Source organism: Camelus ferus, chromosome 1 (assembly GCF_009834535.1).
Source record: "Camelus ferus isolate YT-003-E chromosome 1, BCGSAC_Cfer_1.0, whole genome shotgun sequence".
NCBI lineage: Eukaryota > Metazoa > Chordata > Mammalia > Artiodactyla > Camelidae > Camelus > Camelus ferus.
The window spans coordinates 121,408,948-121,433,596 of NC_045696.1; the positions used below are offsets into that span (position 1 = coordinate 121,408,948).

Genomic DNA, 24,649 nt, shown 5'->3' on the forward strand with positions numbered 1-24,649 from the left:
GGTGGTAGTTTCTTTCAAACAGATACTTATGATATGATGGAGCAAAGCCACTCCTGAGTGTTCACACCAGAGAACGGCAATCTGTATTTACACAAACACTTGTACCTAAATGTTCCAAACCTAAAACTGGAAACAGCTCCAAAGTCTTGCACTAGGTGAATGGATAAACGGACTGTTGAATATTCACACCACGAAATACTACATAGCACTAAAGAGGGACACACTATAGATACACACATCCAAACTACTCTGATGGCTTTCAAGAGCATTACCCTGAGGGAAAACAGCCAATCTCAAACAGTTACATAGTATACGAGTATAAAACTGCCAAGTGACAAGATCATAGTGATGGAGAACAGATCAATGGTTGCCACAGGGTTACAGGATTGGAAGGGAGTGGCTCTGAAAGGACAGCACAATGGAGTGTTTGTGGGGGGTGATGGAACAGCTCTGTATTCTGATCATGGGCACTGGTGACAAATCCACACATGGAATAAAATTAATAGAACTATACCCTCTCCCACCCCCTAAAAAATAACAATGAGAAAGTGCATGAAATAAAATTGATGAGACCCAAATAACACCTGTCATTGAGGTAATAGTGTTGTGTCAATGTCAAATTGCTGGTCTTGATAACTGCACTAAGCTTATTTATACTTTATGTTATCTTTGAGGGAAGTTGGGCAAAGGCTACATGGGAACTCTGTCCTATATTTTTAAGAACATCTCTTCTTTTACAGAAATATAATCCTATACATATTTTTGAGGTATAATTGAGATATAACACTTTATTATTTCAGGTGTACAACGTAATGATTTGATATTTAAGAGTTTTTGGAGGTATCATATACACACCATAAAACCCACTCATTTTAAGTATACAATTGAATGGTTTTTAGAAAATTTATGGAGATGTGAAGCCATTACCACTATTTATAACATCTTCTTCACCCCAAATGAAACCTCATGCTTATCTGCACTTACTCCCCATCCCATCCTCAGACAACTTTCTGTCTCCACAGATGTGCACTTTCCAATCTCCATGCTATTTTTGCAACTTCTGTGCTAGTCTAAATTTATTTCACAACAAAAACTGTTAAAAAATAATTTTAAAACCTATGACCTTAAGATTTGTTTTTCTAAAATTCTGGCAAAATTATCAGCTTTTCATAATAAAATCTCTCTAGGCATATGGATTTTTAAAGATTTCACCCAGTAAGATGTTAGAAAAAATACAAATGACAAGACTATATTCAGTTCTGTTATCCATGCTTAGGATCACCAGTTGTATTAGAATACCCAAGATAATTCAACATAGCACAGAAAATTCAGCTATTATTGGTAACAAATTCACCCCACAGGGACCAGTAAGAAGTAAACAAGGTGTGTAAGGCATTTGACAAGTGTTATTTCTATAGGTGATTTAATATGATATTTAAAAATAACTCCTACAAGTTTTGAAAAGCCAATGGCAAATTAGAGAAACATTACACTTTTAGGTTAAAATTATAATAATAATCGTGTTGATGACCATGAAAGTATTTCTTAAAGCCTTTTACCAAAATAAAATTTTGATCAGAGAAAAAAATAATGTAACAACTTCATATAACAGAAAAAAATAAACTCAAATGACAGGGTATTATTATGAAAGTGTACTTCAAAACTTTATAAATTCTAAAGTTATTGTTCATATATATGCATGCACATGTACATATATATGTGTTTATAGCAAATATCTATGATTTACAGTGACAATGAATGTGATTCTAAACATCAAAATTCTGAGTTATCATTTTACTCAGACCAAATAAATATAATATATTCTTAGTTTTCAGATAATAAAAAATAATACCTTTTAAAATAAAGCAATTTTTAACTGAAGTATAGTTGATTTACAATGTTATGTTAGTTTTTGGTGTACAGCATAGTGATTTAGTTATATGCATGTATATCCTTTTTCATAATCTTTTTCATTATAGTCTATTATAAGCTAATGAATATAGTTCCCTATGCTAAAAAGTAGGATCTTGTTGTTTATCTATTTTATATATAGTAGTTTATACCTGCTAATCTCAAACTCCTAATTTATCCCTTCCCTCTTGCCTCTTTGGTAACCACAAGTTTGTTTTCTATGTCTGTGAGTCTGTTTTGTAAAGAAGTCTAATTGTATCATTTTTTAGATTCCACATATAAATGATATCACATGATACTTGTCTTTCTCTGTCTGCCTTACTTCATTTAGTATGATAATCTCTAGGTCCATCCATGTTGCTGCAAATGGCATTATTTTATTATTTTTTATGGCTGAGTAGTATTCCATTGTCTAAATATACCAAAAGCTTCTTTATCCAGTCATCTGTCAATGGACATTTAGGATGCTTCCATATCTTGGCTATTGTAAATAGTGCTACTATGAACATTGGGGTTAATGTATTTTTTCAAATTAGAGTCTTCTTTGGATATATGCCCAGGAGTGGGATGGCTGGATCATACAGTAAGTCTGTTTTTAATTTTTTTAGGAAACTCCATAGTGTTTTCCATAATGGCTGCACCAAACTACATTCCCACCAACAATGTAGGAGGGTTCCATTTTCTCCACACCTTCTCCAGCATTAAAATAAAGCAGTTTTAACCTAGAATCTTATTCAAGAAAGTCAAATAATGATACACCACTGTGTGCCAGTGTAACTCTTTTAAAAAATGATCTTGTAATATATATCAAAAGCCTTAAAATACTTCATTATCTGGATTCAGAAACAACCCTTGTGAGGAAATGTGAGATGTGGACAAGAATAATGTGCAAAGACAAACTCCTTTACTTCGTGTTTTAATGGTGAAAGGTTTTTTTGAAAGAAAATACTTGCTTTGTAATGGTGAAAATATTGAAAAAGTTCTAAATCTATATTATAGAAGATGGGCTAAATAGTAATGGAATTTTCAGGGTAGTCTTTAAAGAACATATTTATGGAGACAATATAATACTATGGGAAGATGCTTATAATAGAATGTAAAATTAATTTTAAAATCAGGGTATGTGATTAGACATATATTGTACATAGATATTCATTTATTATTTGTTTAATTTACGCTATTTAATATAAATTTAATAAAATGTTGATAAACAGATTTAATTTACATATAGTTATTTATTATCTTATGCATTTTATTTTATATATCAATACATTAGGTATCTATTTTATACATTGATATACTTATCTATACATATATTTAATATAATATTGATAGTGATTATTCTGAGTGGTGAGGTGATGGGCTACTTTTTTTAAACACCTTTATTGTGGTGTGGTTCCTGTACAGTAAACTACACGTATTTCAGATGTACAATTTGATGAATTTTGATAGATGTAGACGCCCATGCAACCACGACCATAATCAAGACAAGCTAACATTTCCATCACTCCCCAAGAGGTGCAATGTTCAATTTCCCAATTTATCCCTTCCTACCCCCTTTAACCTCCAGTAGCCATAAGTTTGTTCTCTATGTCTGTGAATCTGTTTCTGTTTTGCAGATAAGTTCATTTGCACACTTTTTTTTAGATTCCACATATAAGTAGTATTACATGGCTTTTTTTTCTTTCTATTTCTGGTTTACTTCACTCACAATGATGGTCTCCAGGTCCATCTATGTTGCTGAAAATGGCATTATTTTATTTTTTTTTATGGTTGAATAGCATTCCACTGTACATATATACCACAATTTCCTTATCCAGTCATCTGTTGATGGACATTTAGGTTGTTTCCATGTCTTGGCTATTGTTTAATAGTGCTGCTATGAACATTGGGGAGCGTGTGTTTTTTTGAATTGTATTTGTCTCCAGATATATGCCCAGGAGTGGGATTGCTGGATCATATGGTAAGTCTATTTTTAGTTTTTAAAGATTCTCCATAGCGGCTGCACCAATTTACATTCCCACCAACAGTGTAGGATGGTTCCTTTTTCTCCACACCCTCTCCAGCATTTACTTTTATTTTTCGCTTTATATTTTTGTCACATATGGAAATGGAATCATGCTTATGTGTAATGTATGTAAACACATAATAATATGATAATAGAAAAATATCATGCCTTAAGCGAGGAGACCTGGTGGTTAGTTGCTGTGTTGCCACTAACCAGGTACTCTGGAGGGACTGTTAAAGCCTCCAGTCCTCAGTACTCACCTGTCAGAGGAGGAGTGGGTTCTGTCATTTCACAGCTTCGGGTAGCTCTATGATTTTACAGATCATTTACCTAGAATATATGAAGCACTACACGAAGCAACACGAGATGGAAAAGGTGAACCTGTCATGTCCAGTCATGGGAAGCAATCGTGTACAGACACAAACCCACCTAGCATGAGGCGGGATTCAGTGGGAGCCGGAGGGCTTAGCAAAGGGGGCGCAGAGACATCTCCCTGAAGGACCTGGCAGAATCAGCCGTATCTCCTCTGCTCCCAGTTCAGCGGATGTTCTCCTCTATAATTTTCTCAATTGGCTTCCAATTTTATTCCATTAGTCTTTTGAATCATTATTAGTTTTTATTTCAATTTCCTCTGCAGTGAACCCTGTCAGCAGCCAAAGAGTGACACAGAACCAGTGAATTGGAATCCAAACGAACAAATCGCAGCTCAGTTAACAAATATGTTGGCTCCATGCCGGCCTCAGTAGGAAACAGCCAGCCAAAATATTTATCAACAGGATTTCAATTCTACAATTTGATTTAAATTTCTGCTCAGCTGAGTATGCGGTACATCTAGCTGGTTAACTTGAGAATTCTAATCAAAGGATTTTCGAAGTAGCAAGACAAATATTTGTGGGAGCATTCCGTTACCAGCCTCCATATATTCAGACACCACCCTGAGTCCCTAGCAGCCCTTTAAGAAGTCCTTTAAGGTGTTGATTCTCTGGCTTTTCACAACCCGCTGGTTGAACATCCCCGCATCCCCAGTGTGGACCTCTGGAACACAAAGTCTGGCTTGTTAATGACCTGACCTTGGTAGGAAAGGCATGTGGAGTAGTTTTTCCAGTGGTAATGAGACAATCTGGCACGCACACTGAGGGTGGGGGCTTTGGGTGTGACCAATTATCTGGATGGGCCACCTACTTGTCATCACCATTGGGGCAACTTCTCCAGGAATTGGGTAGCTCCTTTCAATCTTTTCTGCAGTCTCCCTCCTGCCTGCCCTCGCAGGCTGCTTCTGAACAGAGCTCTTCCCCAGCTGTCACCACCTCCTAAACAGGAGAAACGCTGTCCTGCAGTTCCTGCAACTGGGAGCACCTTCAGCAGACTAAGCTCAGGACGGCTAAAAAGGAGCCACGGCTTCTGCAGCGATGAGGGGGTCAAACGGCGTTACGCAGGGAAGTACCAGGGCTTCCTGATTCAACTCCTGGCTGGGAGAAGAGTACAGGAGATCAATTTTTGGCTCAGATTCCCATTAGAAAGTGACTAGGCCTCCCAAAGGAGTATAACCTATCCCTCCTTTCACTGCCAAGAGGCAAAGGCATTCCTACATAAGAAGAGAACGTACGGTATTCAGATGTGCACAGGAAGAAAGGCAAAATTACATCACTCAGCAGGCAGACAGGTCATCCAGCACTGTGATGGACAAGGAGATGCACCACCCAGATCCTCCTTCGTCGAAGGGGTCGCTGTCCCCGCAGCTGGGAGAGCTGTCAGCAGACGGTCCTCAGGGCCAGCTTCTTTAGGGACCACCTGGGCTGCACAGCCAGCTATTAACTGTGCAGGAGAGGACATCATGACATCAACCTGAAGGTGGTCTCCTGCTACACTGGGAAGAAAAAAATTCTGCCTGTGCTAGAGAGATACAGAAGCAGACAGACACAGACAGAGACAGGGGTAGTAAGAGACTGAGAGACAGAGAGAAACCTGCTCCCTGCCTCTCACTTTAGGAACAGTTAGGTTGAAACCCAAGAGGGGTTTGGGGCCTTTTTAGCATGCCCCTGGTCAACTTAAGGCTCCCACAATGGGCCAGAAATGAGGGAATAGCATTTTTCAGGAAAGGAGAAGTGTGAGAGAGTACGTTTCAGTTTCCCAGCACCTACATGTAGTTTGCAGAGATTTCTACAGAAAATGAGAATGGGTCCAAAGGGCCAAGAGGCTGAAAGAAACCTAAAACTGGGATGGAGAGGGACAGAGAGAACGTCAACAGGACCATGGCCATCAGCAGGTGTGGGAGCTCCACCAATGTCCCAGGGAATCCACTTCCAAGAGCACTCAGTATAGTGAACACAGACATCCACTCCACAGGTGACCAGCAGAAATCCAGGTGACTGCACAATGAACCAGACTCCCATCCTCTGATACCAGGTAGCTACCATGTGGGCCCCTCTGAACCAGGGTGCCATACTGGAAAGGGGACAGGAAGAGGAGACTCTTTGAGAGTGGAGAATCGTCCTGGACAGGAAGTCTGAATTTTGGACTGACTGTATTTAAATCCTCAGTTGTCTATTTACATAAAAATGATGATGTTATAACCTGGCTGAGACTGCTGTGAACCAGAAATGACAAAATTACCCGCAGCAGGCAGATTTAGGGTCATTCCCACCACTGTCACACAGACATGAGGGTTCAGTTGTAAGTCGTGTTCTGCTGTAGAAAAATAAAGTCATATCTTTTCACATCTGAGGTGTCACTGAAAACTTTGAGCCATCGACAGATGACTGGATAAAGAAACTGTGATATATTTATACAATGGAATACTACTCAGCCATAAAAATGAATAAAATAATGCCATTTGCAGCAACAAGGATGGACCTGGAGATTGTCATTCTAAGTGAAGTAAGCCAGAAATAGAAAGAAAAATACCATATGATATCACTCATATGTGGAATGCAAAAAAAAAAAAAAAAAAAACAGAAAAGAAAAAAGAGAACACTATTGAATTCATCTACAAAACAGAAACAGGACTCACAGACATAGTAAACAATCTTATGGTTACTGGGCAAAGGGGGTGGGAAGGGGTAAATATGGGAGTTTGAGATTTGCAAAGTTTAACCGCTATATATTAAAAATATATTTAAAAAGAAATTTCTTCTGTAGAGCACAGGGAACTATATTCAATATCTTGTAATAACCTTTAATGAAAAAGAATATGAAAACAAATATATGTATGTATCTCCATCACTGGGACATGATGCTGTACACCAGAAATTGATACACTGTAACTGACTATATTTCAATAATAAAATAACTAATTAATTAATTTTTAAAAAGTAACATGAAACACTTGATTCCACCACAAACACATCTGACAAGTGCCCATGGTGCAAAGAACCAGAGGCAAGGCACAATATTTACAACTAGGCAAACATGGCATGTGAGAACAAAGCACAAGCTCGGTGAGCTGAGTCCCATGTGGCTGGCTTTAGCCCCAGGTCTCACCCCTTCCCCCATGGGCAACTAGTACCTTGGGCTGTATTTAACCACCTCTGCATCTCAAGTTGCCTGCTAATAAAAAATAAGTAAAATCCAATAATATGAATTTTAAAACATAGGGGAAAAGTGAAATAATAATTACACTCAAAGAAAAACAAATCTTTTTTCCACCACCCCCATCTCTGTATACCAGGCTCAATATGACTCAGAGATTTCCTGGAATGGGGAGGGGGTGCAAGTGGAGAGCTGGAGCAGAAGTCCAGAAAATCTGCAAGTTATTTACACAGAAACTGGGAGAGGGGGGCAGGGCTTGCTATCTGAATTACACGTGCTTCTGCTTTATCAAATCCACTCCTCCCACATGTGTATTATAGGAATTGTCATCTCTTATTTACACACCACCGGGTGCAGGGCACTGCTCAAATAAAGAGGGCCAGGTGATACAGTGCACACAGAAAGGAGTGTTTACACTGTAAGTCTGAGTATTTATTAATCAGTTCAATACAATGTAGATACATTTTTTAAAGATAAAGTAATACGTCTTGACAATGTTCAGAATGAAGTTATTTCCTCTCCTTTTATTCAGCAGGTTATCTGGACAGGCAGACCATTTCTAAACAGTAGCTCAAAATTTTGCACTAGTTGTAGTTTTCTTATCACTCTGAGCCTCATTGTGCTCCTGTGCAAAACGGGGAGGAGACCTCCCTTCCAGGGCTGCTGCAAAGATGCACTGAATGTTGTACGCGTAGCACTGGCTATGAGTCTAGTACACTGCAAGGGCCTTGCCCCCGACATCCCTGGTCACTGGTGTCACCCTCTTGTCCTGGTTTCCCCAGTATGTACTGTTAGAGAAGACCCAGGGACTTTATACCATGAAGCCATTACAATAGCCTGGTTTCTCCTTCCCTGACCTGGTCTGAGTATGCTCTTAACACACACGGAAAATGTTCCTGGAATAGAGCCTCGGGAAGACGTGGAAACCTGGGGGAAAAGGGAGCAGCAAAGGAGTGACATGTAAATGTGGGCAGGAAATTGTTAAAAGAAACTTCTTTTCCCTCCATTTCCTTATCTTTGGTTACCACCTCTGCACACACACATCCACCTCCATCCCTGTCTTGGCCCCAGTTTGTGTTCTAGATTCAGCATCTAAAGATGTCTGCTTACTTCCTGAGGTCTCTGCTTTTGACACACGTCTGTTAGACAGATAAAAACCAACTCTTTCCCCTATAAATGATCCCAAGAATCTCTGTATGTTCCATGTATGTCATGTTTCCATTACTTATTTTAAATCTACTGTATCTACCAAACTGTAACTCCTTGAAGTTAAGCTGATATTGTAACAAAATAATTATTAACATGTTATTATTGGGGGGTGAGGGTATAGCTCAGTGGTAGAGTGCATGCTTAGCACACACAAGGTCCTGGGTTCAACCCCCAGTACCTCCATTTAAAAAATTTTTAAAGCAAACAAACCTAAATACCTCCCCCCAAAAAATTTTTTTTCAAAAATAAAAGAATGATCATTCTGGGTCCTGGATTCATTTCCCAGTACTTCCATTTAAAAATCATCATCATCATCATCATCATCAAAAATTAACAAAAAGAAAATACTGGAAAAAACGATGTTATTTTGTTTACTCTATGTCAGGCAAATAGTTTTAATAGATATGATCTCTTACAATATTCACACAGCCACTGGTTTCAGTACTATTATTACTCCCCTTTTTACCAACATCTCAATGGAGGGATGACAGAGGATTGAAGTTCATGTGTCTATGAAAGAAAAGAAGGCATATTTGAGTCCAGGCTGTCAACTCAGGAGCTAAGCTGTCAAGACTGTGCTCTGATGTCAGTATCTCAAGGCTCCTCCACACCAGAGTCCCTCATCATGCCTGGCATAGGACAGACACTCAGTTGATGCTTGTTGTCTGATTTCAACCTCAGGGACATGGACGAGACAGAACATGGAAAATATAATCAATTTCTCTCCCATGCTTTACTGACGAACTTACATGGATAACCATGTTGATCTTTCCAGGCACAGCCTTGCTCTTTCTCTTTTAAAGTCCTTCAGAATGGCTCTCACATGACACTAAGGCATAGCCTCTACACTGTACAAGCCACCATGCTTGGAAAAGTGAAATTGCTGTGAGCTATGAATTTTATTGTATCTGCTCCTCCCAGTTTATACACTCATTGTTTAGTAATAATCACTTTCCTTATTGTTTCTTTCATACCACCTGTCAACATCCGGTGAGATAAAAAGATAATAGGGGGAAATAGCTACCAGAAAAAGAAAAATAGACTCTTTCAAAGTTTTGATTCCACCTACATATTTTTACTGGATTTAAGACTTGCTGAGGGGGGAGGGTATAGCGTAAGTGGTAGAGCACATGCTTAGCATGCATGAGATCCTGGATTCAATCCCCAGTACCTCCTCTAAAAATAAATAAACCTAATTACCCTCCTCCCAAAAAAAAAACTTGCTGAAAAGCTTTAGCAGTAATTTAAATATTGCCTCCTCACTACATATGAACATAACACTATCACAACCATCACCATCATCAGCTTATACTGAGTATGAATTCTATGCCAAGCACTACGTTCAGCCATTTAAATACATTAACCTACTTAATTTCACAACAATCCTATGACATATTAACTTCATTTCACAATGAGAAAACTGAGATTTAAGAGAGATAATTTTCTTATCTGAGGTCCCATCCACGCAGCAGACCCAGCGTTCTCTGACATCAGAGATTTTGCTCTTTACCATGGAGTCTTGCCTTGCAAAGGTTATACTGCCCCTCACTTAACCATAGTCAAATCCTCTGAAAGCTAAAGTTAACTGTAATACAATTCCACTAATCTGCTTAACTTTGTCATGAGAAACATGCCGTATCTTTAAGAATCCACAATCCAGAAGGCACAGAGAAGGAACATAGGTCCAAGGTAGTTAAAATATGTCTAAGAGTATTTTTCTGCTACTTTCACGTACTTCCCTTAACATAGTAGGTGCTTAATAAGTATGCTGATTGAATGATGAATAAATGAATAATCAATCAATGAAACAGTAACTTGAGCAGACATGAAACTGTCCCTATCTTTCTTGCTCAATGACTGTAGATATTATTCAGTTTCTCCTCTGGTATTTAATGTGGCAGAAACTGGACACTAGCTTGATTTTGGCTCCCTTTAGGATATTTTTTAATTCCTGGATGTTTATAGGCTTTGTATTTTTGCTTTGTGAGAAAAATTTAGTCACAATGAGTTGAGGAGTGAATCTTTCTCCATTATTTTTTATTGAAATGGGATAAACCTTTTCAGTTTGCATCCTTGATTCTATTCTCATTTCTGGAAAGTTAACTGGAATTAAATCAAGCACCTGCAGCCTGATAGCATAGAGGTCAATAACACAGGCATTAAAGGCAGACTGCCTAAATTCTAATTTTCATGAGCCGTGAAATTTTGGGCAAAGCACTTAACCTTTCCGTGCCTATTTCCCATATGTAAGATGTACTTAGCTAATGGAGTTATTACGTGTTAACACATGTAAATCACTTAGAATTGCTTGGCAGTAAGTATATATTCTTCAAGAACATCTAGTATAATTTCCAGGGTCCAAGAGGCATTCTTTCAGCACAGATCCTTTGGAATGAGCTAATATCTTCCCTCCAGACTGCCTAGACTTCCAACTCTCTAGATGGAACAAATCAACAAAGATCCATTCCCCTGCCCCGCCCCACCCAGTCAGCTTTCAGTTATTGGGTTGTACTGTCAGAACTCTATCCCTAAGAACCCTCTGCCTCACTCTCCAGTTTCCGCATACAGCCCTCCTCCCCTTGGGAAAACCTGCCTCAGAAGAGATGGAGTAAGAGGTGCCAAGGGCTTGTCCTTACTCAGGAGGTGGAAAAAGGCGAGGAATCAGACTAGAATTCACTAGGAACATTTACAGAAGGTGTGGTAGGACAGAATAAACTGGCTGCTTCCTGAACTCATCCACACAGTAAAAAGCTGTTCAGTCTTCTGCCCGGTTCAGACCCTGGTAAGGAAGTCTTACTCCTTTCACCCTGGGGAATGGCTTCAGAGGGCAGGCTGCCTACTGAGATTCTCAGTTCAGCTCCAGGAGATTTGAAGCATGTGAAAATTCCTCTAGAGCGATATTCTTTTCAATGTATGGAAGTGTTGTAGATTTTCTCTTGTGCTTTTAGTGATACTGTTGCACAGAGTTACCACAAGCTGTGTCATTTTTATTTTAGATGACTTACTATATTTTTACCCTTCTTAAGCAATTTGATTCTAGCCTTTGGGGTCCAGCCTTGTCTCTGCACTGAATCCCCAGATTTTGACCCATTTATGTTCACATCTTCCCTACTCCAGTTACTATGCTGTGTAACAAACATCCCGAACTTAGTGGTGTAAAGCCACTATTCTATAACATGCTCATGGACTCTCTGAGTTCCTCACAGCATGATGGCTGGGTTTCAGGAAGAAGCATCACCCCCAAACCAAGCAGAAGTGGTATTTCCTTCCATGTTCCAGACTGAGATATGCATCATATTCACCTCAGTCACAAGTCTGTGCAGATCCCACACCCTGAAGGGAGGGAAGTCAAAGTCTGATTATAGCAAGAGCATGAGGAAGGGGCATATTTTTGCAGTCATCGTTGGAAGGCACAATCTTGCTACACCTCCCAGACTCTTAATTTGGTACCGTGTTCCCTGTCAGGTGTGATATCATCCAGTCACCTGCCCCTCACAGGTGTGCTCCTGCCATTCCTGTTCTGGACACTGGTACCCTGAGGGTTCTGTCTCATCCCCCCACCCCGTCCCCAATGGCTGTGTCTGGGTTCAGGTGCCCACCTGGGCTTGGTTTTGGTCATCACTGCTATTTTCACTCAGTGTTAGTTCTGTCTGATGTAAGTTTTACATATATGCCCTGCACCTCTACCTCTCCTCCAAGTAAGAAGCAAATTCCATGTATTTCATCATTAGTCATAATTAGTATTACTAGTTTCAAAAAACTAATCTTCTTAATGATTCATTTTTTTGCAATTCTGGACATATGGGATTAAGTACAACTGAATGTATTGCTGACCCTGTATATTCAGAGAGTAAATCTGACTATTTTCTGACTCAAGACAGAACTGGAAGAGAATCATAGATCAGCAGAGATTGAATTCAAAGCTACTGTTAATTGCGTTAAATACCAGAGCAATAGGATTTCACTCAAACCCCACACACTGTTGTTTGTCCAGGTGGGTACACTGAGTGTTATGAGCCAGCACAGAAATATAGATATTATACATCCACTTTGGAGACCTGAAAGTTTAAAAAATCCACTATTTCAATAGTGTACCAAAAAAATCAAACGGAGAGAGAAAACAGATGTTAACTAAAGCAGATGGGCTATTAGATCAAGTTGGATTTATCCCGGGGTCACAAGAATGATTCAACATATGCAAATCAATCAAGGAGACACACCACATCAACAACAGAAAAGTCAGAATCCTGATCTATGATCATCTCAATAGATGCAGAAAAAGCATTTGATAAAATTCAACATCTATTCATGATAAAAACTCTCACCGAAGTGGGTATACTGGAAACATACCTTAATGTAATAAAGGCTATTTATAACAAACTCATAGCCAATACGATACTCAATAGTGAAAAGCTGAAAATTTTCCCACTAAAATCTGGAACAAGACAAAGATGTCCAGTCTTAACCACGTTTATTCAAATAGCAGTGGAAGTCCTAGCCACAGCAATCAGGTAAGAAAAAGAAATAAAAGGGTTTCTTCTTGGAAGGAATTTCCAAATTCAAATTGGAAGCAAAGAAGTAAAAATTGTCATTATATGCAGATACATGATACTCTACATAGAAACCACTAAAGACTCCACACAAAAACTATTAGTACTGATAAAGGAATTCAGCAAGGTAGCAGGATATAAGATTAACATACAGAAATCGGTTGTATTCCTTTACACTAACAATGAAATATCAGAAAAGGAAAGTAAAAAAACCAATGCCTTTTAAAATTGTGTCAAAAAAATACCTAGGAATAAACCTTACCAAAGAGGTGAAAGACTTATACACTAAGAATTATAAAACACTGATAAAGGAAATTGAAGAGGATTAAAAGAAATGGAAAACTATCCCATGCTCTTGGATTGGAAGAATTAATATTGTTAAGATGGCTGTACTATCCAAAGCAATCTACAGATATAATGCAGTCCCTATCAAATTATCCAGGATATTCTTCAAGGTATACATTTGTATATACAGAGGTAGAACAAATAATCCTAAAACTTATATGCAACCACAAAAGGTCCAGAATTTCCAAAGTAATACTGAGGAAAAAGAACAAAACCAGAGGCTGTAACACTTGTGGGCTTCAGACAATACAACAAAGCTACAGTCATCAAAACAGTATGGCATCAGCACAAACCAGACATATGGATCAATGGAACAGCATAGAGGGTCCAGAAATAAACCCATACACCTATGGTCAATTAATATTCAACAGGGAGGGAGGGAATAAAAGCAAGAATAAACAAATAGGATCTAATTAAACTTACAAGCTTTTGCACAGCAAAGGAAACTATAAACAAAACAAAAACGTACAGAATGAGAGAAAATATTTGCAAATGATGTGACTGACAGGGATTAATTTCCAGAATATCCAAAGAGCTCATACAACTCAATAACAGAAAAAAAAAACCAATCCAAAAATGAGCAGAAGACCTAAACAAACATTTCTCTAATGAAGACATTCAAATGGCCAACAGACACACGAAAAAATGCTCAATATCATTAACTATTAGACAAATACAAATCAAAACTACAGTGAAGTATCATCTCACATCAGTCAGAATGGCCATATTCAAAAGTCCACAAACAATAAATGATGGAGTGGGTGTGGAGAAAAGGGAACTCTCCTACACTGTTGGTGGGAATGTAGTTTGGTGCAGCCACTATGGAAAAAAAGTGTGGAGATTCTTTAAAAACAGACTTACCCTAGGGTCCAGAAATTCCACTCCTGGGCATATATCCAGAGGGAACTCTAATTTGAAAAGATACACACACCCCAAAGTTCACAGCAGCACTATTTACAATAGCCAAGACATGGAAACAACCTAAACGTCCATCAACAGCTGACTGGATAAAGAAGCTGTGGTGTATTTCTACAATGGAATACTACTCAGTCATTAAAAATAATGGAATAATGCCATTTGCAGCAACATGGATGGAACTGGAGACTGTCATACTAAGTGAAGTAAGCCAGAAAGAGAAAGAAAAATACCATATGATATCACACATATGTGGAATCTAAAAAAATGAGACAAATGAACTTATTTACAAAACAGAAACAGACTCACAGACATAGAAAACAAACTGATGATTACCAAAGGCAGGGAGGGATAAATTAGGATTTAGAATTAATAAATATATACTACTATATATATAATATATTAACAACAAGGACCTACTTTATAAAATAGCACAGGAAACTATATTTAGTATCCTGTAATAACTTATAATGGAACAGAACCTGAAAAAGAATAAATACATATATCTGAATCACTTAGTTGTACACCTGAAACTAACACAACATTATAAATTAACTATATTTCAATTAAAAGAAGAAACAGATGTTAAGTTCAGCAGATGGGCTATTAAACAAGTTGTAAGGGAGAAAATGGTAACCATGGATTTAAAAACTTTTTCTCACTTGATTTTGAAGACTACTTTGAATATACCAACAAGAATAAAGGGAAAAAGTCAAAACTTCCCATTTGCTCATAACCTAGAGAGAAACAGTATGTATCTTCCAGGGAATTTTTCCAGTAATTTTGTGTATATGAAAACATATATTCTTTCATCATTTTAAAAGATATGGGGTCATACTACCCTTACATCTAATTATCCTTCTTTTTGAACAGTGTTATTTCATAGTCTATGTCATTAAATATTGCTTGAAAATCTCATTGTTCATAACTGGACACTACTGAATTGTATCAACATAATTTATGTAATCACTTCCTATTGTTGTACATATACACTGTTTTCATCATTTTCATATTTCCACTATTATAAACACCATGAGAAGCAACCTCCTGTATACATGAGGTATACATAATCATTAGATCCTATTTCCACAGGCAACTGTAAGGGGTTTAGAATACCTCCCCGCTGCACCATCAACAATGTTATCATTTTTAAAAACCTAAGGAATCATAATAATTGAAAAATGGTATCTTATTTTATACTCACACTTACTTGATTATTAATAGAGTAGGACATTTTCATGTGTTATTAGATATTTAAGAGTCTGCTTCAGGAATTCTGTCCATAGTCTGTGCACATGTGTCCACTGGGGTGTGATGATAATATCTGAAGCATGAATTTATGTATCAGTCAGGGCTCTTAACTACAAGGAAAAAAGAGAGAAAAAGAGAGGGGGGAGGAAGGAAGGAAGGAAGGAAAGAAGGAAGGAAGGAAGGAAGGAAGAGGAAGGAAGGAAGGAAGGAAGGAAGGAAGGAAGGAAGGAAGGCAGGCAGGCAGGCAGGCAGGAAGAAAGGAAAGATGTTGTGTTGAAAAGGTTTGAGGGTTGTCCACAGTGTCTGGGAAAGCTTGAAAACCAACCCTGAGGCTAAGCAGCCAGGAAATATGACTAAGACCTCCCTTTTGAACCAGTTTTGGTAAAGAAACTCTGCCCCTACGCCCCAGCCACCAGAGAGATAGACTCCTGGTCCCTCGTGTCTCATGGCCATTTTACCGAGCCTGAGGCTTCCTAGGAGGGAGGAGGTTGTGTCCCCTCCCAAAGCTCCTGAGATAGAGATTCCCAAATACAGGAGGAGGTGGGGCAGCTGGGCAGCTGAGACAGATGTGAAGTGTGTGTTGGCCTTCACTGGGGGGCCTGTGCTCTGTCTCTTAGCCCCCTTCCTGACCTGCAGCGTTAAGGAGAGGCAGAGATCAGTGAAGCTGTGGGCACACAGTGGTATCAGCCCACGTACAGACACCTCTCAACAACCCCTGCAAGGAGGAGATCAGTTATGACCCCTTATAATTCACTGGCAGATGAGAAGCCCCTTACGGATGGGCGGCCCTTCCTGCCCGTGCTCCCCATGGTGCCTGTAACTGCCCCTGCCTACACCCCTGTGCAATGCATGAAGACGCCAAATCCAGAGGAAGACACAACCGCATGAACGCCTCCTTTAGAAGATGCCTTTGAGTAAGCCAGAAAGAGAAAGAAAAATACTGTATGATATCACACATATGTGGAATCTAAAAAAAAAAACAGAAAAAAGAAAAGAAAAGAGAGGACACTAATGAACTCATCTGCAAAACAGAAACAGACTCACAGACATAGTAAACAATCTTATGGTTAGCGGGGGGAAAGGGGTGGGAAGGCATAAATTTGGGAGTTTGAGATTTGCAAATGTTAGCAAAACTATATATAAAAATAGATTAAAAAACAAATTTCTTCTGTATAGCACAGGGAACTATATTCAATATCTTGTAATAATCTTTAAAGAAAAAGAATATGAAAATGAATATACGTATATATATGCATGACTGGGACATTGTGCTGTATACCAGAAATTGACACATTGTAACTGACTATACTTCAATCAAAAGAAAGAAAGAAAGAAAGGGCCTTAATGCTTTCGGATTAAACTTCTTAGCTGTGCAGCCTGCAGGCCTGGCCAAGTGAGGCAGCAGCCAAACAGATGTGCACAGCTGGGAGCATTTTGTGAGTTAGGGGAGCCACTGGAAGCAAAAGCCTGTCTCATTCTCCACCAAGTACCTGGCTTCCCTGCTCTCTCCTTCCCTCACCGCCACCTCCACCACCCTGAAGCCTTGCTGCTACCATACTGATGGGTTTTCCAGGCTTTAATCACCTTAAATGAAGCTTTTCACTACTCTGCTATTAATTTAACTGACATTTCCTGGACACCTTCCAAGGATATATACCCACCTGAGCTACACTGAAGTTTTCAAAATCTAGGTTATTGCTGAACATGTCATGTTCCACTTAAAGTATATGCGACTTAGATGGTCCAAATGCTTCCATTCTCACCTCCCAATGCCCTCTCTGCCCCCTCCACCCTGCTCTCTGCACTCAAGGCTAACCTTGCCCTCTGACTTCTGCCTGGGTTTGGCCAATGGAAAAAGGAAGGTGGAATAGAGGGGGCGAGGCCCCTCCCTGCATCTCTCCTGTCCAGCTGCCCCTCCGCACAGCTCAGGTTCCAGTTCCAGAGACAGCTCTCTTCACCTGCCCTCAGGCGCTAGTGCCCCGCTGCCCCAGGCCCTGTACCAGTCCCACCTCCGGGAACGGTCCTCACACTGCCCACTTCATGTGCCATCTCTTTCCCACCATGACCCTCACATACGTCAGCCAATAATATTAAGATTATGACAATGCTTAAAGAGATTTAAAAATTTTTGTTTAATTTTTAAAGACTATCACCCGGTCTGCACTTTACTTGGAAGTTCATTTTAAAAAAGAAAAAGATGGACTGATGGACAGAAATGCGATAAAGTAAATACAGTAAAATGTTAGCGGCAGGATCTCAGCGGTGAGATATGGGTGCTCACTTAAACCTTTCCAACATTTCTGAGTGTTTGAAAAATTTCATGATAAAATGTTGGGGGAAATTCTATCACCACAAATATAGAGGAAACTTAAGACGGTATAAAAGAATGTGACAAGTCTGATGAGATGGACTGTTGGTGAGAATATACGAAGCACCAGAGCTGACACAAGGAAAAGCAGACAACTGAAATTATCTAATAACCATGAAAGAAACTGGAAAAGTTCTTGAAGTCTTGCCCCCTAAAGCATGCTAGGCCTTTATGGTCTTACAGGTAAGCTCTATAAAGTTTTAGAGGCATGAATAGATCTCACAACTATATAATCAGTACAGTTATTGTCTGCATTTTTCATTATTTCTTTAAGAAAGAGCCCCAAAAGTGGAATGCCTAGTTCCAGCAGTATACAGGTGTCTATGCATCTTGGCTCTCTTGGCCGAGTCACAGTGGGTATAACCAGCACTGTGTTTGCATTTCCACGCTCACCCCTGTCCTACGGCCAGTCTGTTCTGTGTGTCCTGTATGTACATCTTCTGGGTCTGCAGGCAGGGCCACCCCCTCTCAGCATCCTCTCCCAAAGCTGCACATTCACATACATCAGGCATTGGATGTGTTGTCTGCTGCTAATTTGAGAGAAACATGAACAGTGAGTAAGGGTAACTCATGAAGAATTAAAATGCAGACCCCAGTGTGACTCTACAAAACAGTGGTCCAGGACTGCTTTGTAGATCAGCTTCCTAAAAATTAAGAGATTATGAGAGAAAAAACAACCACAACAGAGTCAGCTCTTCATTTATCTCTTCTTAAAACTTCTGATTCCATAGGCTGAGGAAGCAGCATTTTCAAATTCTCCCAGGTCTCATCGCTCTAGGCTATAACTGTATGTAATTACTGAATCACTCAGTCACTGAACTCTCAGATTTTAATCCTCTGTGAGTTTCTGGGCAAGAGAAGTGGGGTGGGGAGGAAGTACATTCAGGGAATAAGTGACCCAACAAGAGGGCAAGTTCTACAGCTTTTCTGCAACAGCAGAACCTGCCAGGCCACCTCTGTCACACAGACAGGAACAGCAGTCCAGCAGGGACTTGGGAGTCCTGGCACTTAGACAGGACATGCCTTACCAAGCACCACATATCACCAGAGCCCACATCTGCTGACACGAGGGTGGCTCCCCGGCAGAGGCACCAGTGTCATCTTCCAGAGAGTAAACAGGAGGCCACAGCCATCCAACCTTCATAGACACTAGGCCGCGCTGTGTGTCTCTGGGGTGATCTGCACAGACACCGGGAACACATGCGTCTCTCCACTGTGAGGGCCAAGGACCACAGAAAAAGGCCCAGTCTGACCACAGGGCTCAGCACAGTGGAGCACATATGACAGCAAAGAGCAGACGGGCCAATGCCTGGAGAGACACAGTCACCAGGCAGCTACAAAGGGAGCAAGCAAGGAAGGGAAACTAGTCATGCAGGACCCAGACAGGAGGATGGAACAGGGAAGGGCCTTCCAACGCGAGCACGCATCTTGGGAGAGCATCAGATACAGAGTATGAGGTCACAAAAACCTTGTAATTAAGTCTGGGCTGGAGTCCCCATGTGGTCACTTACTGGCCATGTTACCTTGGGCAAGTCACCTGTAAGCCAGCCTTTCTGAGCTTCTGGTGTCCCATCTGTAAACTGGAATACCACCACCTAAATCACAAGCTTTTCTCTAACTGCTATTTCTGCGGTGTTACTCACAATGCCTGACACATAAAAGACAGTCAAATACTTGACACCTACTGTCACTCAGGTATCAGCTGGGGTCTCAGTGCCCCAAAAGACTGAGGGCTCCAACTTCATATAAGCCTCCATACTTTTTTTAATTCTCAGGAACGTGCACATGTGTGTGTGTGTGCGCGCATGCGTGTGTGTTTTGGGGTGAATAGGCAGGAAGGAGATTTAACTCAGTAAGTCAGATGACAAAAATGTAGATTCCTTTATTTTCTATTAATTCACCTCATCTTTTTCTCAGTTTGGAAGAAAACATGCACTTACCCATTAAAAGTAACACTTCACATTAAAGTATGCTTTCTAGTTATTTCCACCCCTTTGGGTAAGTACTCTGTCCATTCAAGCGTCAAATTCCCCATCAAGGGTGTTTCTCTCTTTTCCGAAAGGGTCTCCTCACCCCTCCAACCTTTTTACAAGCCTGTCTGGGAGCAGGGGGTGCACACATCTTCCCGGCAGCAGGGGAGGGCCATCTGGTCCTTGCTCTCTACCCTCATGGTCCCTAATAAACTCAAGGCTGAAGAGACCCACCCCACCCAGGATTTCGGCAGTGGCTCTGTCCTCATGTAACCACTGCTGTCGACAACCAGTTGCCTGCAGTCGAGGGCCAGGTTCTCCTCCCGCCCCCATCAGCTCCTGTGGGGCTGGCGAATCCTGAGCTCTGCGCATGACTCCAACTTAATTACCAGCTTGGCTGGTCATCCTTGCAACCCTTGGCCATGGGGTCACTTTGGCCAGAGCACAGAGGTCAAGTTCTCTCCTCATTATCCACGCGCTACGGGAACAGCGGGGTGGGGGTGGGGGGGTTGTGGGAAATGGTGTCGAGCCCTCAGTCTACGTATGGCAATCCCACTGCAGTTACCATAGTCACCAGGAGGCATCACTGCCGTGTCCTTCCCCGAGTCACAAAGAGGGAGTAGGTAGAAGCCCTCTTCCCTTTGGCTCCCTCTTCAACCTAACTGGAGCTTCTTCCTTCTTAATTCCCGCAGCACAGCCAGTGCAGTGGAGAAACTGGATTCCTGTGGAGGGCAGCATCCCCACGGGAGATGCCACATCTAAACCTCCCCTTCCTCAGCCTGCAGAGGACTTCTGTGTCCACTCCTTGTCACACGGCACCTTCCCCTCAGTCAACAAACATCTATGACTAGAGCCAGGGCAGTCTGAGTCCTGATACTTAAAGGTGAGCTTCTGTAAATTGGGAAACCTTGCAGTCTTCAAGACAATCAGAAGCTGCACACCGACTCTCCTGGAAGGCTGTGTGGCTGTAATAAGCCCAACATTCCTTGAGGCAAAGGCTTCCGCTAGTTGAATGTGGAGGTCGCAAGCAAATGCAAAAGGGGAAAACATATGAAGTTCTACAACAGTCTCATCATATCAACATCTCCTTGGTGGTCTCTTGTCCCAGATTCCCAATTCCAACAGATCCGTTCAGGTACTGAGTCACCTTGCCTGGTAGCACCTGCTGTCTCTAGTCCTTCCCACCCAGACCCAGGGGGAAAACTCAGACAGTCCTGGGATTGGCACACACACGCTGAAGCGGAAAGCAGACTCCACTGCCAGCCATGATGATACACAGAACAGACTTGATAAAGGGTAGGGAGGATACAGATGAGGGATTTACAGTACAGAAAAGCAAACTACTAAAGTTGGACATTAGCCAGTTCTTTCCTTAAACGTTCTGGCCCGCCCACTGCCGATGACTTCTCACCGGCAGCATCCCCTCCTCAGCCCAAACCATCTCCCTCTTGTCTCTCTTTCCTCCTTCCATCTTTACTCCTAACCCTCCCCACCCTGGCTGTCCTCATGCACCTCTCCAAGCTCCGATAGGAATCATCTGGGGGTCTTGGTCCAATGTAGATTCTCATCCAACAGATCCAGGTTGGGCCCAAGATTCAACATCTCACAAGCTCCCTGGTGTTGCCCACGCTGGTCCAAGGATGATACGTTGAGGAGAAGGCTTTGGGAATTCCTTCGTTTTCTTTTATCCAGAGCCCTTCTGCCCTTCCAGGCTCCTACTGTCAAGCTACATCTCCACACCCACCTTTTTGCCTTTCCAAACGCAATGTTCTGCACAACAGATGGAACTAGTAATTTAGTACAATCCACCCTCCTTGGAAGTCAACTTCATTTTAAAAAGTCAAATGTTCTTGCTTCCTTTGCACCACACCGTAATCTCTCAGTTACCTGCACGTCGCGAGGCAAGTTGCGCCAGTGGCTGATCCTACGTGGTGGCTCCTACCCCATCCACGCCCTGACTCTCCCCTGCCTACTTCACTTCACCCCACCAGTCCCCATCCCAGAATACTCTCACTTAAGAGAACAACAGTTTTAGACTGACTTCCTTCAAGCCTACGCTATGTGAGCAAAAATGACAAACACAGACAGAGGCGAGGCCTTCTTGTTGACTAAAAATAAAAAAGGAAAGGAGGGAAACACCAAGCCCAGGAGCTGGTGTTCGCCAGGAAGGCTTCTAAATCTGTTCTTCCGTGAATTCAAACTGGGACACGGGGAGCCTCATAGCTTAGCTACTTTATTAGGTGATTAGTAATTAAAAGTGCCTCAAAAAACCAGCACTGAAGACTTGCACCTAACCCCAGTGTGGCTCATCTGAACACAGAAGCACTTTAGAAATGTAAAATTCTTTAATCACTCCAAATTGCCCAAGAACAAACGGGGCCAAGAGCGTCAATTGCTTCTAAAATAAGATGCAGGTGTTCTGAAAACTCTAAAGCAGCCTGTTCCTTTTAAATTACTCTTCATTCTCTGTGCCCACAGGGAAGGGAGGATTGAAGGAGGCATTTTCCATCACGGCCTCACTAGCGGAATGACGGCAGTGATTCCAAAAAAGTAAAAGAAAAAAAAAAGAAAACAAACACACACCTCTCCTTCCAGCCTCAGCTGTATACCCGAGGTTGGAGGGGCAGACCCACACATCCTCAGCAGTAAACTGCATCACTGTTCCCAATCTGTCACCCTCCCGAACCCGGCCCTTTGCCGAGCGATTCTGAAGTTCCTCCCCCAGAGGTTCGGAGCGGGTTTCTCCACACTCGACTTAGGGTTTGTCCACATCACTTTCTCTGGCCGCAGAATGAAGCAGCAGGGACAGGGTGTGAGCTCTGGGCCCAGACCCTGAGACGCCTTGTGTGATGTTTCGTGCTCTTTGAGACTTTGGTCATCGCTACAAGAGAACACGGCCCCGCCAGCCCTCTGGTCCCAAGGGGATGAAAAATTCACAGGACAGAGCTTTCCCAACCAAAAAGAAGGCAAAGGAGCCCAGCCCAAACCATGTGGCTCTCAGTCAACCCACAGACACCTGAGCTAAAAGTCATTTCTGGGCCACTGAGTTTCTGTGCTTGTTCGTTCCACAGGACAATGGTGGCAGGGGAGGACTGGGCTACGGCAATCATCAGCGTGACAGCGAGGAAAACCCTGTCCTTCATCTGGTGCCGTAAATCCGTCTTTCCGTGGGAGTCCAGATGCTTTATTCCACTGTGTACATTAGGAAGATTCACAACTGGCATCTCCTTACCAGCGGGAGTCTCCCTCGGCTGCAGCAGCCTGCACAATGCACCATTTCCATTTTTCTGATTTTAAAATACTGTTAAGTTTTTGGCTAAGGTGCAGAACTCTCATCAGCTTAACTAAATCTTAAAATAGGGCCTGCTCTTGAAAAAATGCTTTCTAAGGGTTCTTGGTGCAGGGTTATGACACCTCCAGAAAAAGGCACACCTTCCCCCACAAGACAGTGCAGGTGGCGATGGAAGGCCTCCTGCTGGGAGAATATTCATCAGATCAGAAAGCAGAGACGCTGACTCTGAATTCACACCTGCTAGCTGTGGGGACTTGAACAAGTTACTTAATCTCCCTGAGCCTCCGTCATTTGATCCATAAACTGAGGTCTCACGGGGCAGGTAAATGAGTGAAGAAATGGAGGATACCCTGCCAGACACCTGACATGTGCCAGTAGCAGATACTCAAAGAGGATTTGTTTCTTTCTCACTCTGACTCCCTTCCCCTCATCCTTAAAAAGGATGCTACTCTGGTTGTTTCAAAGAATAGCCATTTTGAGGTTAAACTGAGATTGTTCAACAGGATTTCCTGAATTCCTAACACGTGCCCAGGTACAGCACTTCCCTGGTCATGCAGAGCAGTTAACCAGCCCTGAATCATACAGCTACTAAGCAGCAGAGCAGGGATTCGAACCTGGGTCGTCCGGTTGTAGGGCCCATGCCCTTAACCACTCTGCTATAATACTATCTCCTGAAATGGGTGATACAGCAACCCTCCGTCCCACCAGTCCTCCCTGCACGACCATCTATAATGTTGATAAACTGAAGCAACGTTAAGGAGGGAAGGTACCGAAAAGTGTGCACTGTGTATGCCATTTATGTTAAGATTTTAGATTTTTTAAATATGTAAGAGACATCACCAAATGGATAACCTCTTGAGAAGTGACTGGGAACGAAAATGGGTGGTTTTTAAAATGTGACTGTATTTGTGTATTACTCATTCAACTAAAAAGTAGTATTTTTAATCCCTCCTAACAAAAAACTCAATGAGAAACTCCAAAGGCTGACTGGAAGAATATTCTAGGAGTTTAGCACCAGCTGTGCAACAGCTAGGCAGAGGAAATGTAACAAGCTGACAAAATCAGGACTGGAAATCATAAAACATGGTCAGGACCACGACCCTCCAAATAAACCCCCTACACAGAGATGCTCCCAGGTACTGAGTACACAGGAGACCGGTGTCTCTCCCAGTCTTCCCACATTGGGTGCCTCCTCCAGACATAGGGAATTCTATACCCAGCGGAGGTCTTATGACCACAGACCCTGCTTACTTTACAGTGAGGGATGGAGACATGGGCAGGAGAGGCGTGTTGCCCCAGACC

At 41.6% G+C, this 24,649-nt stretch overlaps 1 protein-coding gene across 1 annotated transcript in view; it reads right to left on the reverse strand.

The window, feature by feature from the left end:
* Window positions 1-24,649, reverse strand: part of CPNE4 (copine 4) — a 379,779-nt gene that overhangs the window by 210,307 nt on the left and 144,823 nt on the right.